General features: G+C 40.9%; 1 protein-coding gene across 1 annotated transcript in view; it reads right to left on the bottom strand.

The window, feature by feature from the left end:
* The window catches only part of LOC134789935 (lachesin-like), a 139,007-nt gene that overhangs the window by 77,146 nt on the left and 41,776 nt on the right, over positions 1–20,085 (bottom strand). The window lies entirely within an intron of this gene.

The following is a 20,085-nucleotide window of genomic DNA, read 5'->3' as shown; positions in this document are numbered from 1 at the left end:
CCCTAACTTATGAACCGTGGGTCCAAAAAAATTGAAAAAAATCGTAAAAACATAGCTTAGTAAAGACTTTCAAGGAAAAATATAGCGAACCTAATCGGTATAGCTGTTTTTGAGTTTTGGCAAATAGTCTATTTTGACAGACGAGTAACTACGGAACCCTACACTGAGCATGGCCCGACATGCTCATGGCCTGTTTTTTTTTTATATTTTATCAGCAGGTCGCTTAGCTTGCATACTCTAAACTAATTTTTTTATTTATGATGAACAATTACAAAAAAACGACGTTTTCTTAAATCCCCCCATCTCGACACCCCCTACCCTCGAGGACTTTTAGTATGTTTATCTGGACACCACAAGGTATACCTATACCAATTTTCAAAACTACACGAATTATTTCCGCACATTTTTCTAATTTGCTTAGGCTAACAACGAACTCAATGTACTTATCTCTTGAAATTACAACTCATACATATAATATTTCAAAATTGTCAGTAAATATTATGAAGCAATAAATATTTAAAGCATTATTAATGAATGTCTAGCATACATTGTCTGGCCGAGGTATTATTGCAAAATAGCCATCCATTTTTCCGCCAGCTTGCCGCGCCCAACCATGCGTGATTTTGTTTTTGTGCGTTTGCTCAGTCTGTCCAATTTTCACTGTGGTTGTTTGTAGAAAAGCTGTTTGTCCTACAATTGATGAGAGAATGGCATATTATTGAGGTCCGCTCATTTACATAAAAGATACAAATGAATACGGGTATTCATAGTACCTAGGTAAGTGCATAAGGTGCAGGGGGCAATTTTGTCTGCGGTGTTATTGCAACTAATCGAAATATCTTCCATGTTTTACATTATTAACTAGAGTCGCACACTACACACACAACAAATCTTTTTCGCTATCTGGACATACACGGCACTTTAGTTCATAATGTAAATTGTAAAACATGGAAGATATTTCGATTAGTTGAAATCATCCCGCAGTCAAAATTGCACCCCTGCACCTTATACCTATTCAGATCAGAGTCCATGAACACTCAGATGTTAGTTGTAATGTAGAACTAGCCTTGTATTTTGCATGTATAACTGGCCTTAAAATTTATAGTTTATGATGGTTAATTATTTTGTAAGTGGGTAGTTTTTGCACAGTGTAGTATTTCGTCAGGCACTCAGATAATGGTCAGGAAAAAAATATTTCTGTCAGTGTGAGTACCTAACTGCTGTTTTATGCAATGTCATGGTACCTGGAAAGAGCGAGATAAATGATAGTACAATTTAGCAGTATAACAAATTCAAGAGCTGGTATGGATACCACGCCTCAAGCGTTCAGGCAGCGAGTGCGATGGAAAGATTGTTCGATTCAATAGAGCAGCTCCCTAAGTCCCAAATTAAATCATGGCACATCTCTGCACCTGCCGGCCTCGCGGGGCGATGCTCGCACGCTGACTTACGATTCGTTTCATTATTTTCCCTGTGATTTTGCCAAAAGCTTCGTTTATTACAATTTCCTTTCAAAGGTAACGCCCCAAATGTATTTTGTGGGCTTACATTTTTCCAAATTCATTTTACTGAAGTAAATAAATTCGCAAGTTAAATAATTGCAAAATCATGTATTACAATATTTATGTACATACATCGTTTATCTATATATTTAAACATCAAGATTAAGTTATATATTTAGGATTTACTTCGGCAATTTGTTGGAAGGGACTGCTGCTATCTTTATCTGGTCCGCCGAATGTGCCGAGAGAGCTCCGGATTTAGTAGGACAAATCTTTTCGATTCAGTCACTTTGCGCAGAAATGGGAATCTTAGCAGATTTCCTTGAGCGTGTGTTTAGATTTCGCCAAGCTGTTTATTGAAAGGGATTGTGAGTGGCTCTTACCCGTGTGTATACTTTTAAGGGACAAAGTTTGTGGTCACCTTTTCGAAACGAAAATGTAATAAATAAATGAACGAATATTGATTACTCAGTTTTATTTATAAAAAAACAGTTATACAGTAGAAATATAGTCGATGGATTACTATTACCATATTTCGACTAACTAAACTACTATGAGACTTTCAGGCCAATTCGAACGTATGTACACTGATATTACAATGACATTTAACTGATGTCATTCAAATATCGTACATTACGCTCGCACTTGTGTATTGGCGCGGGCGAGACGCACGATAACTAAATACTACGATTCAAATATCATTCTAATGTCAGTGTACGTTCGAATTGGCCTGTTTGTCATAGGTCATGTAATTGCTACGCCAGATGACGCAACACATGCTACGCGGCTACGAACACGAGCTACGCCGTAGACACCGCTCGAAATGTAGCGAACTCAGCCATTCGAGATATCACTGTTGTAGTTGTAAGTAGTTATTTTCATTTACGCTAAATTTGGTATGGTATTTATCTTCAAATTATAATAATTGTTTTAGGTGTAGGTACCTAGTTCCATAGCTTAAAGTATTAATTTAAAGCATTATCTCTTTTTGTACTTATTTCAACTGCTAATTCTCGTAGTCTGGTTAGCGATGTATGTACCATAAAAATATATCGCAGTACAAATGTGAAGCTCCGGCGGCGTACAAGCACAGATAATTAAGCAGCATTGAAACCACTTTGAATATTTTATGAATATTTCATTTGGATGAGGACATGGCTACTAGAGGGAAATCATATAAATTTGCATCCTTGATGAGCTTAGATGTATAAATATGTGAATACTTTTTTTGCAGGCATTTTTACGTAAAATTAACCTAGAACAAAGAAAGGATAAAACAATTAGTAAATATTAACATCTTTGAAACGACTAGTGTCGTGTATAGCTAGTTTTTAATCATACATGTTTAGTTTTAATCGTTCTTATATTATGTTGATCTACTTTTGTGTGTTTATTTTATTATGTAACTTGTGTCCATTTTTTATTAATTTTATTATGTTATGTGTATAATTTTAAGTGTAAATTGTTCCCCAATAAATTGCATACCCTTTTCCCTTAATTACGAACAATATGTAATAGACTAAGCTTATTGGATGAATAAAACAATTTCTCACTCTGCACGTAACACCCACGCCTTGAGTAGGCGTGGCCTAAAGTACCCACGGTGGGGATCGCGCCGAGCGCGCCTATATATACGCGCCCACCCTGGGCGCTTGTCACTCACTCATCAATAGCCACAGAGGCACCAGCCTCCCAACACTCTCCAAGTTTTCTTAAACATACATATGTGTTTTTATTAAACTCCAACTACACTCCCGGTAATGGTGGTAGCGGTATCAAGAAGGTAATCTGCAGCAGCCAGCCAGCGCGTTCCAGCCGTCGTACGGGTTCCTGACTTCGGAATCTGCGAGCCCCACAGTAACTACGCTCGACATTATGGTCCTTCGTTTGCCGAATGAAGAAAGAAACAAGTACGCGCTGAATTTTAAGTAGAACTATACTTAATTCAGGAGAACAAAGAAATAAGAAAAACGAACGCGCTGAGCCCCCGAAGTTCGCTTCGGCTCAGACCTTATCTACCAACCTTTTCCGTAACCCACCATTACCGGCTTGCCGGTGGACCGTGCAGTGTTGTAGGTTCGCCTCCACTCACGTGTCCTGGCAACTTTAGTTGCATGTGTCACATGGTGATACCATCACACTGTTTTCGAACGCTCTAGGCCTTGCACTTTAGCCATTGCGGGAGATTCAGTGCACCGAGGGATCCACGCTTAGGGGCACTGACGCTGCGCTCGGTAGCGTCAGAGCATAGGCGTTAGGCAGGTAAATTTGTATATAGTTAGGGACCCCCCGCGTGTGTCAAGTGTTGTGTTGTGTTGTGTGCGTAAAAATCAAGAAAGAAGAAGATGTCGCAAGACGGAAGATCACTACGCTCACGCAAACGGGACCTGCCTGTCCCCACGCCTACGCCCTCGTCCGGCAATACTACGTCCGGCGCAACCAATACGTGGAGCAAAGGCACCAGTGGCGACCAGAAAACTAGTGATGAGAAAGAAAATGAGTCGGTACACTCAGACGAGCGTCATAACGATACAGTGGTAGTTCGCAGTCGGTCGAATACTTTAGTGCCACCCGTTGTTGCGCCGCCGCCGCGAGCGCCGTCTGTTCGCGAGTCAGTTAGGTCTGTTCGCGAATCGGTAAGTAGGGACCGCGATAGTGAATTAACCGTGCTGTTAGCAGAGCTCGAGGTTCGTAAAGCCGCTCTAGTCGTAGCCAAAGCAGAGTCCGATACTGCCAAGTTAATGCTGCAGATTGCCCAAGTTAAGGCGCAGTCTGACGGCGGCAGTGTCGAGTCCGAGGCCGAGGTACGAACTAGAAGTTGGGTAGAACGACAAGCGACGCTACAGCGCGAGATCGCGCGTAAAAACGTAAAAATCCCGCCGCCGAAAGAGACCGCGCCGCGCGCCGCGCCCGACCGGGCCAGCAAACCGCAACCGCGATATTTAGAGGTACCACACGGTACCTACCCGCCGATGTATCACAAGCCGCCTGAGTTACCCCCGTTCGGCGGAGATATCACCGAATGGATATCGTTTAGAGCGGAGTTCGAGGACACGTCGCCCATGTTTAGTGCCGTCAATAATGTCAGTAGAATCAGACGCGCGCTTAAAGGCGAGGCCCGGACGGCCGTAAAATCGATCATGTACACTGTTCAGGATCCATACGAAATTATGGAAGCGCTAGAACGGCAATTTGGCGACCCCGAGGAAATTGTACTTACGGAGCTGCATAATATCAAACGCATGCCGCGTTTGTCTGAAGACAATGCTAATATCTCGTCGTTTGCCGCGCATATCGCGAACGCCGTCGCCACCGTAAAATCATTGCGTCAAGAAAAATATTTGCACGCGCCTGAACTAGTGAACAAAATAGTGGACAAATTAAATTTGATAGTGCGTTACGAATGGGCCAAATATAGGCAGACTAATTCGGAAACTCCCGGCTTAGCCGCTTTATCTGAGTTTCTCAACGATATTAGTACTGCGGCCAAACGCGTAAACCGCAGACCGGCTACTAGATCGCGAGCTGTAGTGAACACGGTATCTTTTGAACACGAACCTAGGCGGTCGAGCAACGCTCCCTCTAGATCTCGCGTCCCCGCGTTCTCCCGCGACTGTAGCACGGGCTCGGAGTCAGATTTCCACGAAGATTACCCACGCGAAACGGAGAGTAGATCGCGTAGTAAACATACTGTCGCACAAGTAAAACCGCGCGAAAATAACAATAAAAAAAAACCCGCGTCAACCGGAGCTAGACCCAAACAGCAGGTATCGTCCGTCCCTGTCTCGCGCAGTACATGCGCCATTTGTAAGAGCGGGAACGAGCACAAAGTCAGTGCGTGCTCAAAGTTTTTAGCCGCGACGATATCTGAGCGATGGGATCTGGTGAAGGGTGCTAGATTGTGCTACAGATGTTTGGACGTGAATCACCGTAGGCCGTTTAAGTGTAAATACGTCGCGTGCGGTGTAAATCAGTGCGAAGCCGGACACAGTAAGCTGTTACACGGACTGAACGCGGCCGCGCCCGCGAACGGTAACAGTACGCCGGCCGTATCTGTAAACAATATTAGACTCCCGCAAACGTATCTTAAAGTCATGCCTGTGGAGGTGTCGGGACCTTTAGGTACCGTACAAACCCTCGCGCTACTCGATGAAGGCGCGGCAATGACTTTAATGCTGCACGAGACAGCTGACAAAATCGCGCCTCGTGTACGCGGAGAGACGCTAGAAATTGAAGGAATAGGCGGCAGAGTCACAGACCCTGATTCGTATTCACTACAGGTCGCGATTAGGGGTTTTTGTAGCCGACATTTGGAGTTAATGGAGGTGCTCACTATAGGCGATATAGGTATAGGTTCGCAAGGCGTACCACGTGACTTAGTCGACAAGTGCGAACATTTGTCGAAAATCGCGGACGAGTTAAGTTACCCGACGTCAGTACCTACTATCGTGATAGGCCAAGATAACTGGCACCTCATCATTTCTCGGCAAGTCATAGACGGCCCGCCTAACCTTCCCGTCGCGAGTCTAACTAGATTAGGATGGGTCCTACACGGCCCAGACCGAACGCGTCGCGCCGCGGTAAATTTTGTAGGGCACGCACGGCCCAAAACCGCGGACGACGAAGCTCTAGAGCTTATGAAACAGCATTTCGACATAGAATCGTTAGGCGTTTCGCAAAAGTTGCCTCGGGCCGATCCCGACCAACGCGCGCTAGACTTATTAAAAGCCACGTGTGATAAGATACCGGGGGAGAATCGGTATCGAGCGGGCTTATTATGGCGAACTGACGACGAAAAACTCCCCGATAACCGAGCGCAAGCGTTAAAGCGGCTATTCAGTCTAGAACGTAAACTAGACCGCGACGTAAAGTTGAAAGCCGAATATACGAAACACATGAACAACTTGCTCGATAAAGGTTACGCGGAGAAAATGAACTCGCCCCCGCCCCCCGACTCACCCCGGACGTGGTACCTAGCTCATTTCCCCACATTTCACCCACAGCGCGGTAAAATGCGGTTAGTTTGGGACGCGGCTGCTACAGCATACGGACGTTCGCTAAACAGCGCGCTGTTAGCCGGCCCCGACCTGTTAGAGTCACTTTTTGGAGTATTAGTGCGATTCCGCGAAGGTAAAATCGCGGTGATAGCCGACGTCAAAGAGATGTTTTTACAGATCGAAATAGTAGAGCGAGATCGGGACGCGTTACGTTTCGTTTGGAGGGGGGAAGACCGTACATCTCCTCCACAAGAGTACAGAATGAAGCGGCTTATATTTGGATCGGCAGCGTCGCCGACAACCGCGTTATATGTCAAAAACGAAAACGCAAAAACGCATAGTACTGAGTTTCCGATCGCAGCTGAAAAAACAATTAAAAATACGTACATGGACGACATGTTGATCGCCCTCGACACGTCAGAGGAGCACGCCAGACGCGTAGTAAACGATATTTACGAGCTAAACATGCGCGCGTCCTTCGAACTCCGCGGGTTCGCTTCGAACCACCCTGCGGTAATTTCTGACGTAGTTAATAGCAAAGAGGAAACGTCTTTGTTAGGCGCGAGCGAGAGCGAACGTACATTAGGTTTGAAATGGAATCACAAGCGTGACACCTTAGGTTTCAACGTGAACTTTCGTAATACGCCCGAAGACGTACTTAACGGTCAGAAATTGCCAACGAAGCGACAGGTAACGAGTAGCGCGATGTCAATATTCGATCCGATCGGTTACGTAAGCCCCATATCCGTCTTAGGCAAGGCGTTAATGCAGGAAATATGGAGGACAGGAATCGGTTGGGACTCGCCTATACCCGTCTCACTCGCACCCGCCTGGCGATCGTTCATCGATAACGTACAACAATTACGAGACTTAGAGATTCCGCGACACGTGCCCGCATTTAATAGGGAGGCATATATGCATGTTTTTTGCGACGCGAGCGAAAAAATATATGCCGCGGCCGTGTATTTAGTTAGCGTCAACCCCGAGGGGACTAGAACTTCCGCGTTAGTAGCCGCTAAGGCCCGCGTTTCGCCTCTCCGGGTAGTTAGCATTCCGAGGATGGAATTGCAGAGCTGCGTACTAGCTACTAGATTAGCGGAAACCATAGTCAAGGAGTCAGATTACGTAATAAAGGACAAGTATTTTTGGTCTGACTCCAAAACGGCGCTCACGTGGATACGTTCGGACCCACGTAGGTATAAAACATTCGTAGCACATAGGTTAGCAGAAATCGAGAACACTACCACCCCCGCCAACTGGCGCTGGGTGCCTAGTGCAGCTAACGTGGCTGACGACGCGACTCGCGGTATACCTGCGCAATTCGGAGTGAACCACCGGTGGTTCATAGGGCCCGATTTTATACGTAAACCCGAAGAGCATTGGCCGACCGAAAAAGCGCCAACGCCCGTCGCCGATACGGGCGAAGAACGCGTTAGCAAACTCGTATGCTCAGTAGGTGTCGCGAAAAATAAGTTTCAGTACCTGCCGGAGGTAAGTAGGTTCTCAAAGTTCGTACGACTAGTTCGCGCCACCGCTAGGGTTCTGGTTGCCGCCGAGGTATTTAAAGCCTCACTGCTATCTAAGAAAACAGATACAGAAGTGAATAAGGGGCATTTAAATTTAGCAGAGATATTGCTAATTCGCCGGAGTCAACATGCTGCCTTTCCAGAGGAGATTAAGCTATTGGAAACTGGGCGGCCTCTACCGAAGAAGTCTCCGCTGCATAAGATAGCAATACAACTTGATAAGAACGGAGTCATAGTGCTAAACGCTAGAATTGACAAAGACGTGCACATACCCGTTCTACACGCAAAAGAAGATTTCGTCAAGCTGCTAATACATCATTTTCATGCGCTCTTCGACCACGGCAACCACGCAACCGTCATCAACGAGTTGAAGCAGAGATATTTTATTATCGGGCTGCGCGGTAATATTCGCTATATAGCGAACAAGTGCCAATGGTGTCGGACCTATAAAGGAACCACACTCAAGGTTCCTGTAGGCGACCTCCCGCCAGAGAGGCTCCAGGCGAATCAACCGCCATTTACCGCTGCAGCCGTAGACCTTTTTGGCCCTATGCAAATCACAATAGGCCGCCGCCGCGAAAAGAGATGGGGTGTACTATACACATGCCTCACGACACGCGCTGTGCACTTAGAGCTTGCCGCCTCACTTTCGGCATCCTCTATGATACTTTCCTTGCGCAGAATGATAGCGCGACGCGGCACGCCTACAGTTCTTTACTCTGACAACGCCACCAACTTTTACGGCGCAGAGCGAGAACTGGCAGAAGCCAAGAAGACGCTGCCCGACACTTTAAAGCCATTTTTGATCGAGCGAGCCATAACCTGGAAAAAGATACCGCCCGGCAACCCTTCCGCCGGCGGTGCATGGGAACGGCTCGTAGGCAGCGTGAAAAGGTCACTAAAGGTAACACTCAAAGAGAGAGCACCTCACGAAGAAGTTCTGCATACATTACTGCTGGAAGCCGAGCACATAGTCAACTCTCGACCGTTGACACCAGTGAATCCAGACCTAGACAGCGAAGCTCTGACGCCGAACCATTTTCTCATCGGGCGATCGAGCTCAATGTCACCACTGGGCGTCTTCACAGACGCGACTATGTCACTCTCGTCATGGAAGACAGCGCAGACCTTAGCCGACCATTTTTGGAGGCGCTGGCAGCGAGAATACCGACCCAGCCTCCTCCCTCGGCCCGGTGCTCATCAGAACGTGAAGAAACTACATGTATGCGACGTAGTCATCGTAGCGGACAGCTCCATGCCACGAGGAACATGGCCTAGAGGCGTAATCGCACAACTCTTTCCCGGCCCTGATGGCCACGTAAGAGTAGCCATTGTTCGCACCCGCGCAGGTGACGTCCGCCGCCCAGTTTCCCGGCTTATACCTATATACTCCTCGCAATCAGACGGTGTTGACACACGTGGGGGAGATTGTCGTGTATAGCTAGTTTTTAATCATACATGTTTAGTTTTAATCGTTCTTATATTATGTTGATCTACTTTTGTGTGTTTATTTTATTATGTAACTTGTGTCCATTTTTTATTAATTTTATTATGTTATGTGTATAATTTTAAGTGTAAATTGTTCCCCAATAAATTGCATACCCTTTTCCCTTAATTACGAACAATATGTAATAGACTAAGCTTATTGGATGAATAAAACAATTTCTCACTCTGCACGTAACACCCACGCCTTGAGTAGGCGTGGCCTAAAGTACCCACGGTGGGGATCGCGCCGAGCGCGCCTATATATACGCGCCCACCCTGGGCGCTTGTCACTCACTCATCAATAGCCACAGAGGCACCAGCCTCCCAACACTCTCCAAGTTTTCTTAAACATACATATGTGTTTTTATTAAACTCCAACTACACTCCCGGTAATGGTGGTAGCGGTATCAAGAAGGTAATCTGCAGCAGCCAGCCAGCGCGTTCCAGCCGTCGTACGGGTTCCTGACTTCGGAATCTGCGAGCCCCACAGTAACTACGCTCGACAACTAGTGTTTTTTTACTAATCCTTAGTACCCACAAAATAGGATTATACCATAATAGTGAAACAAAAAAAGTGATATACCTTTCATAGCTGAATGACATGTATACTGAGCAAACATTTTTGGCTAAACTACTTGATTCGATAATACAATAAATCTACATGTGTCATAGACAGGGATCGTACATTTTCCAGCATTTTTGGTGCACGAAGTGTTGTTAACGGAATTGGTATAAATAATTTCAACCCTAATGGTTAATTAGCGTTTATTACGTTGATATTAACCTTAATTTACCATTTCAGTTGAAATTATCTATACCAATTCCGTTAACACCACGCGAATCGATTTGGTGCAGCGGAGTGGTGTTAACGGAATTGGTATAAATAATTTCAACCCTAATGATTAATTAGCGTTAATTACGTTAATATTAACCTTAATTTACCATTTCAGTTGAAATTATCAATACCCATTCCGTTAACACCACTCTGCTGCACCAAAAATGCTGGAAAATGTCCGATCACTCATAGAATATTATATGACGCGTCAAATATGATAGTTGACGCGTTAGGTAGAGTTTCATGACACTGAGCATTTACGCGACACAAGGAGAGACCTAAACCAATTCAATAGTACTAATAGTAGTACCTAGTTCGGGGTTTCATTGCCTAACAACACACCAGCTTATATAAAGATTTGAAAATAATGTTGAAAAACGTCTGTCTAAGAAACGATTTTATTCATTGGGAAAGGATACATTTAACAATATCTACAAAACTAAAACCCGTTCTGAGCCATGCCGAGTCCAAAGGTTCAAAGAAACGATTAATTATTCATAGCAAGATTTATAATTTCCGCATCAATTATTATCAGACATCGTAAATTTTATAGCATTTTTGGTGCAGTGGAGTGGTGTTAACGGAATTGGCATAGATAATGCCAACTGAAATGGTAAATTAAGGTTAATAATAACGTAATTAACGCTAATTAATCATTAGGGTTGAAATTGTTTATACCAATTCCGTTAACACCACTCCGCTGCACCGAAAATGCTATAAAATATTCAATGTATGATTATTATATGCCCCTATAAAATGTATATGTCACTGTTTTCAGTGAAAACGCGTTTTCTCTAGTTAAAACTAGTTTGCGGTATCGCCTCAGTGAAAACTAGATTTCTGTAAGGACCGTGAAAACTTGAGTTGACTAATATTTATCTCAATAAAACTAATACACTGCGAAATTTGACTTATAAATTACATATTATAAATTTTAAGACAAAATATACAACAATGAATGAAGTACAGTCAGCAGCAGAAGTTGCTAAGCGGGCGCGGTGTTCAAAATGATCTTGAGGTGATTTTATTGCTAAGAAAATAAGAGCGTGTCTAGGTAATTTTGAACACCTGACCCGCTTAGCAACTTCTGCTGCTGACTGTACCTAGAACAGAGTTTAGACAATGTTATGCGATAAAGTAATAAACCTTCGCGTGTCGGCATGACGTGCAAGCCACATTTCCACGGCGCCGCGCCGGGCGTTTACGCGCGTCATTTAGAGAGCAACAAAACCATGATCGCGCTTGTCACATTGCGCGCGTAATTGCCGCGCGGCGCGAATGCCATTAATCTCGCCGCCACTCCCGATAAAGCGCAAGTCACTGGGTAGTGTAATACCTTCACTTTCGACGTGTGAAAAAAATCGTTCAGCTATTACTGCACGGGTAATGTACGTAGTTTTTCCCTGTTTATTGCATTATTCTGTTTCTGTTATAAAATATTCATTGCACGAAACATTAAATTTGTAGTCAATAAGGAACCCTTATGGTTTCACCATCGTTCATCTTAATCTGTCAGTCTCTCCTTTCACCCGTGACTTAACTTTGTGGCTTTAGTGAATAATACAACAAATAATTAGAAATAACAGAAAATATTGTTCTGGCTTAACTCAATAACCGACATCGTGCGTCCCACGCAACATAACAACATCGAACACCTTCTTGAAATAGCCTTAGTATTGTCTGTATCAGTGAAGCCTGCGAGGTGGCCGGGCCGGTAGTCACCGGTCCTGACAGAGCGTTCGAGACAAATTCAATTTGCCCGAACGCCGGCGACGAGCCAGTTTGCGCTGCTAACTAGCTGCGACGTGAATGCTGGTGCTCTTGTCTTTATCATATATCCACCTAACGATTCCGGTCCTCATTTTATATAACATAATACTGATTCAGAAGAAAACCTTTGGGAATTTAAATGAAGTTTTGAAATATGCCAATTGAAGTAGGTAATCGAATCGAGTGGTTTCATTTTACATTCAACATTATTTGTGCACAGATTGCCTAACTATTCGCTATCAATATTTTCCATGAATGGCTTATTTTGTTCTCCCAAGAGTTAGTACTGTAATCGCGTCCCATTAGACAGATCCATGGGCGGTGCGTTTATATGTAGTTGACGAAATATAATTGGCACCGGTTTGTCATAAAACTTTATCTTTATACAAAAGAACAAAAGAGCGGCAAAGCACGTCCCATCCATATAGTGGGAATAACTAATTACGATACTTTGTGTATCTGGGATAATATCGATACTTTATTAAATATGCAAATCACGCTTTTTTCGACACAATTCCTATGTAAATATGTACTTTAAAAATAATGTTTCTTTACATTAAATTTATTATTTAATTTAACAACAGACTACGAATTGAAAAGTGGAATACTAGGAAAACTTAGAGAAGTAACTGGGATACAGATTGTTATGCTCAAGTATACTTAAATCAAAGCCGGGTGCGAATTGTTATATTAGGTACCAGTGTGAAAGGGGCATTAGCCATAACATTTATCGATGGATGGAATGAATATTTCTTCAACTCTAACACAGTCATGGTATTTTTTAAACAAAGTTTTACTTTATCGTATACTTACCATAGAACTAGCAAGATTAAGTTACATAACTTAGTTAGCCAATTTAAGCTAAAACCTTATAGTTTAAGTTAGGTCTACAAAGCAAGCAGCACGCAGCAGGCGACGTCTCCGTAATATACGCTAACGGGCAGGACAAGACAAATGTGTTTTCTCTCGCTTGCTATTAGACGCAGCGTGCGCGACTACCCGATCTTGATTGAAAACGATAGCTTAGTATCGTTTCTTTTTAATACTCCCGTTTCATTAAATAACACCGTAGGCGGGCACAACGTCGAAGGGAGCTCAATTTAAAAATAATGCCTATGTTATAGATTTACGGTCCGATGCGAACTTTAAGATACGTCAGTTAATATATCTAGAAACGATATGGATTAGATATGACCAGCGTCAAATGTGACGTTTCTTCAAACAAAAACGTCACTTCTGACACTGACACTTCTAATCCATATCGTTTCTAGATCTATTAATTGACGTATCTTAAAATTCGAATCGGGCAAATAGGAACGTACAGCTTTATGGGCAGCTAGATATAATTACACTCTGGCAAGCCAACTTTGTCAGTACCTAGAAAATTCAAAATTTGTATGGGATATCGATCCTACGCGCCTAGTTTTTTCAAATTTACCGCCTTTTTCTACTGACAAAGCTGGCTTGCCAGAGTATATTGAGTAAAATATAAACTGAATATTCTAAAGACACCGAACAATTAGTAAATACGCAATATTGATGTTTAATTACTAACTAATTATTAGTTACTCTTTGTACATATTCATCATCATTTCAGCCTATATACGTCCCACTGCTGGGCACAGGCCTCCTCTCATGCGCGAGAGGGCTTGGGCTATAGTCCCCACGCTAGCCCAATGCGGATTGGGGACTTCACATACACCTTTGAATTTCTTCGCAGATGTATGCAGGTTTCCTCACGATGTTTTCCTTCACCGAAAAGCTACTACATACATACATACATATTACATGCTACATATTAGTTACTAATTTGCTAATATGTACAAAGAGTGAAAGAAATAGTTAACAATGTTAACATGGACATAATTAGGTAGAGTTCCTAAACTCTAGGAGACTACAAATATTTAGTCCGAGTAGTGGTAGTATTGTCAACTATCTTATATTTTATTTATCGGGTCTCAGGCTTTGTCGTTGCCGCGTCCCACAACTTCGCTTCTACTTACTGCTAGTACTAAGTTTATAATATTAACAAGAGAGCTTTCTTGTTACTACGAACAGAACATTTTATTTACTAACCAAAAATATATTTTTACAAATTCTAGCAATAAGTATTTTTTATTGTATACATTGTTATGCACCTTTACTCATTATGACACGGTATTTAGCGAAACAAATGTTTAATAATATGTACATAAAATTTCTTTTAGTTAGAGAAAAAAAAAGGAAAATTAGAATGTATCAAATTGAAATAAATTCCAAATCTTTCTCCCGCGTTAAACTTATTCTGGAGTTGGTTTCCTTTGATCCATCCGGAGATTTGGCTGTCATACCAAACAACGAGTAGCAAACAAGTTTTAAAGGCTTTCAGGGGTTCATATTTGAAAGTATGTAGTTCAGTAAGTTCAGTAGGTATAGATATATTATATACTTATCTACTTTGGAATTACAAATATGAAATGGGATGTGTAATATAAACTATTTAATGTTATGCCTACAACTGCATCACGAACTATGATAATAACAAAACAAACGTGTTCATGTGAAAGCTGCATGAAGCGCAACGCTAACTTGCACATGTTAGGGTTGGACATTAAAGTTGCAAGCAGCAAGGTAGTTATGACATAAGGCAACGGCGCCACTTTGTCTCCTCACTTTTGTCCCCTCTAAATCTTCCAGCAACACGCCGTCATAATGCAAGCAAGACACAAACATGTCTACGTGCGCCAAGCTTGTTAAGTGGTTTGGAAGAAAAACATCTCGGAAACTTTTTTATTATCGTAAGCCATTTAAGCAATAGCTTCCCTCACATATTTAGATCATACATAAGATAAACGCTCGTAGAATAACTGACTCGACACGTAATAAGTCATAAGTTGTTTTGGCAATTCACCTTTGTTTGAGAAGTACAAGTACAATCTTAAGTTAATTTCAACTCGCCATCTCCGAGACCTTATAAATTATAAAACAGGAGCGGGTAAAAAAAGAGTGGAACACCGCCCCTCGAGTCGAGAAGTTGGCAAACCGTCCCAAGCCGGTTTTTTGTTGTGACGTAATAATAACCTTTGTAATTCTTGAAGTGAAACTTCACCAACTTTACAAGTATACCTCAAAGCGACTTTGCCGTAGCTCTTCATAAATTATGAAAGGATCTTGCTTTCTTCGCCTTTGTACTGAAGGAATATTTATAATAATCGTTCTGGTTGGTCTACAAAAGTACGCTGTAAGACTAACACGGTATAAAATAAACATTTAGTTAATGATTTAAGAAAGGAGTTTGTCGTTATAATCATATTATTTAATCTTAAATTTCATTAGGCGTGCTCTTTCATTATTTCTAAGCAAGCATTAACAAAAAATGCCGTAAGTGCTCGTTCTTCGCGAGATACGTACCAATCTTACCACCACATACATATTTACATTATTTACCCTAATGATAAACGTGGCACCAGTCATTTATGGGATGTATACCTACCATAAATTCTGTAAAATAAGTATTTATCATCCATTTTTATTAAAACACTGGCTACCTTTTACTATAAACAAGACCCATTGGGTGACTTAGGTAAGTTTGACGTATCATATATGCTCATAACTGCAGCAAAAGGCAGAAATTTTACAGGAAATATCAACAATACCTACTCTAATACTCTGTCTCATGACAGTCATGACTAGTATTTTTTTCTAAAGAGTAACTCACGTGTATTATGAATATGGGTTGAAATCCAGTATATTATGTTTCTTCATAATCACACCTAAAGTTTTATTTTACAACAAACGTAATAACTAATAAGAAATGTTCAGATCTTCAATTACCCCCTTTTTTTTGTTGTTGTATTGGTAATATAGGTAAATAATATAATCTGTGAAAGCTCAACTGCCGGCCTAGCCAAGGTTACAATCGCTATCGCTTCGACAACGAAAAGCATTATGTCTCTCTATCACTCTTCCATATTAGTGCGACAGTGACAGTTGCGTTTCGATCGCTACGGAGCGTAAGCGATCGGCATCTTGGCTACGCGGCCTGGTTCTTGAACCCGATGTTGACGAATGGACGGACCGCAGAGGCTTAGTAAGTAATGGAATTTATTTGTTACCCTTCAGGTGCGGTAAAAACAACGCTAGTATAAAAAAAAATCATAAGAGGTCGTAAAAAATTAATTTGCATTTTCACGAAGTTTGATTGTGTATTATATTTTGTAAGCATGACATGTGATGAATGCAGCCCGCACGGGCGCCCCCCGCGAGGGCTGGGCGCGACTACGCGCCCGCCTGCTCGGCCACCCCTTGTGCCCTGCGCTGGCCTACACAACGAATATTTTTTGCGGGGACATCATAATAATAGCTCTGTATTACTTCAGGAGAAATTCCAAGAAGTTTATAACTCGAGATGAGTTTCGTGTTCCTTGTCATAAATAATAAAGCGGTCGTCGACTACAACGTTGTGCAGATTTTTAAGTGAAGTTAAATTTTAAGAAATAATTTTTCATTTTGGGGCCACGAGTCACGGGTAACTTTCTAGAGTATAATGTAATGCAGATTTTACGATTCCACTAAAGAGTTAGGATTAATAACAAGTTACGACAAAAGTTTTAATTTAAATATTTTAACTATGTAAGGAGTTAAGCATGATGTTTAAAGACAAATTTACAAAATTAACCAAGTATAATAATAGGAAACGAGTAGATATGTGACAAGTCTGAAATTCCAAGTGTTGCTAGGCTAATCTCCACTTAGGTGGATAAAACACTGATTATGAATACATACATACTTATATAGGTAATGATATGAAAAACATTCGTACCACTACGTAATTATTTACGAATTTTATATGCCCATTGAATACCTACTAATAAATTAATTAATTCATTAAGCAAATTCAAGTCATGACAACCAGAAAGATTCGCAAACATCCAACATAACAGACTAATACCATAAATTTAGCAAAACGTTCAAACTACTAACACGGCAAAGGCAACGTTCCTCGTGCTGTCTACAGATTCTACTTAAGTTAATGGATAAGTTACGAAGGCACAGAGTTTACTTTGTGTTTTCAGGTAGACGGACTTAGATCGAGAAGTTTTCTTCGTTAATTTACACAAGTCGGAGCTCCACAAAACTGTCAGGATAGTTTAAGGAACATTGTTCCCGGATTGACGTAGAAATTAGGTACTATTACTTATTTGACCTTTGACATTCCGGGGATGAAAACACAATTTTTCATGAATTATTGTTACAGTGAATAAAAAGTTTCATTTATTTAAATTAACCTGTGGAGTAGTGTTATTTTATAGCCATGTTCATTGCTTTATTTCCATAACATTCAGCATGGCATAACAAATTACGACAGAATTAGGTACAAGTTGTTTCCAAAAAAGCAACTTGCCCGAAAGTTCCCCGCCCAAAGAATTATGAAGATTAGCATAACAAAGTATTAAGCTGAAACTGTGTTCGGGGAATGCGTCGCCTTTCGGAACTTGAAAATCTTTTACACGCTTTATTTATATAATTTCAAAAACATCCTTTAGTCGAAACCTGGTCGAAACTTAATGTCAACATTACCACCGAATAACGATGCGTAAATTATTTATTGCACATATTACTTTAAAATAATAATCCAAAAAAAAAAATTGTCTCACTCACTCATACTCTTAAGGAAATGTTTGTACAAGAGCAACCAAATATACAGTTACTACTTACTAGAGTTCACCAAAAAAAGTCTGCAACGATTTTTCAGAAAAATATTTTAATTTGGTTTTATCAGGTAGAAACACTACTATATAAATTATAAACTGAAATAAATGTCATATACTAAGAAAAAGTGACCAAGGCCTCCAGTGCCCCAGGCTGGAATCGAACCAGCGTCCTCTGCTATCGCGGCAGGTGCCTGAACCACTCGGCCACCGGGCCACAGTGGCATAGGTCGAATTTTAGGTTTTAGGCCTGGGGCACTGGAGGCCCTGGTCAGTTTTTCTTAGTATATGACATTTATTTCAGTTTATAATGTTCGTAATATTCAAATAAATATCAGATAACGATATTAACTTCTTGTGACGGATCTTAGCCTGTCGCTTTAGTCGGTGGCGCGTGTCCCTGTTTGTGCATCGCATACCGCGCCGGGAAGGGCACTAAACCGGGGAGCGCTCAGGGGTGCTGTTCAAATACTTTACCGAGCAAGTACGAATCAAAACAGTACAAAAGAGATATATGTTAACTCTTATTTTATATGGGACTCAAGGTCATCTCACATTGGTTCGCGCAAGGAGTCGGCTCGCCCGCGCTCGCGGAACTAATGGGAATGAATGGCTAGCAGCGGGAGCACGATCACTCTACTACTGCTACCAATTACTCTAATGGAATTTATTTGATTTCAAACGCATGGCACTCGGACGAGAGTCAATGTGTACACTCGCCCTGAAGTGCACTTACTGAGACCCATATTGCATTTGCCTTCAGCGTTCGATTTAAGAAGGTCCTTTTCGTAAATTAGAAATTTGCAGGAAAAATAGTTGAATAAAATACAAGAAACAAAAAAATCGGTCAAGTACGGGTTCGTTTAATTCGAGGGTTCCGTAAAAACTTTCAATAATCTAGTTAAGTATAAACACGAAAGAAAAAAAGACAAGAAGTATACTTAATTGTGTCTGCGCCATCTATCGGCAATTCTTCTAGCCAATTTGCACGACCTAATGTAAGTTTTTTATTTTTAACAAAAAACATTATCAGGATAGATTATATTTTTTTCCTGTGATATTAATACATAAGATTATAGAATATTTTCCTACTTAAAAGTCCTTTACAAAATTAATGTGTTTTAAAAAGGATAACTACAATCATTGAACTAAAATCAATAATACATTGTGCAACGAGTAAGTGCACACCGCAGGCACGACGATTGAAAATTGTGTAAAAATATTTTAAACGCCTATTAAATTAATCAAATTAAATATATTTAAACATATTTAAACAAAACAATGAAAATACTAATGTATAAACATATTACACAAAAGGTTAATGCTATATAAATAATCATACAAAAGTAACTTAAATATAAGGTGCTAACAAATTAGTCACGGATATTTTTACAGCTGATAGTACTCGGTTCTCGGAGTACATTTAAGTATGAAACATCATTGGTTTTGTTATGTTTTTTTGGAGAAAACTAGGAAACAAATTTGCTACGTTAAAACACCTTGTTAATGAGATAATTAAATGAGACCTCTTTAGACATTCTAGAACCTCTTTAAACTTGAGGTGACGTGACAGTGTTAAACATCTTGACAGGTACATAATAGGGGTGATTATTTTAAAAATAAATGATAATGTTTTTTTTTTGTTCGGTAAATGAAAACAAAAAAATGATATACAAAGGTTTCTTAATTACAGTTAAAAGTTAATTATTTTAATATAATGTCTCTTAAAATATACTAATTTGTTAGCACCTTATATATCTAAATATTAAAATATTTTAATCTAAAAGACCTCCGCGGGCTGTACCGGGTGCAAAGGTGCCCATGATACTTGCCGCGTTAAATTAAATTTAACGTAAAAGTAAAACTCATTTTATACCTTGAGTTTTATAACAAGTATCTTACTTAGAACCTACATGGTTCATATGAGTTAGTGACATAATTTAAAAAAAGCTATAACTCACGTGGGAGTAAAATGGACTTTACTCCCGCTGTGCACATGCGTGAAATAGCTCGTTCACTAACTAGCAAGTGTGATGAAAACATCATTATCTTCAAAATATTCGAACGCATTGGTTTGTTAAAATTATGAACAATATGCCACAGAAAAAAATTGTTAACGTATTTTTTTTAGACCACCTGCAAAAAACATAACCTAGGCATATATCGATAACATCATAAAATGGCCAATTCTACACTGGCTGCGATTGGCTAGTTAGGGTAGCAAACAGAGAGACAATACGTACTTGGATTTACGGAACCCTAAAAAACTAGAAAAACCCA

This window comes from Cydia splendana, chromosome 4 (assembly GCF_910591565.1).
Source record: "Cydia splendana chromosome 4, ilCydSple1.2, whole genome shotgun sequence".
Classification (NCBI taxonomy): Eukaryota; Metazoa; Arthropoda; class Insecta; order Lepidoptera; family Tortricidae; genus Cydia; species Cydia splendana.
The sequence above is the reverse complement of the archived record's forward strand: the minus strand, read 5'-3'. Positions and strand labels throughout refer to the sequence as shown.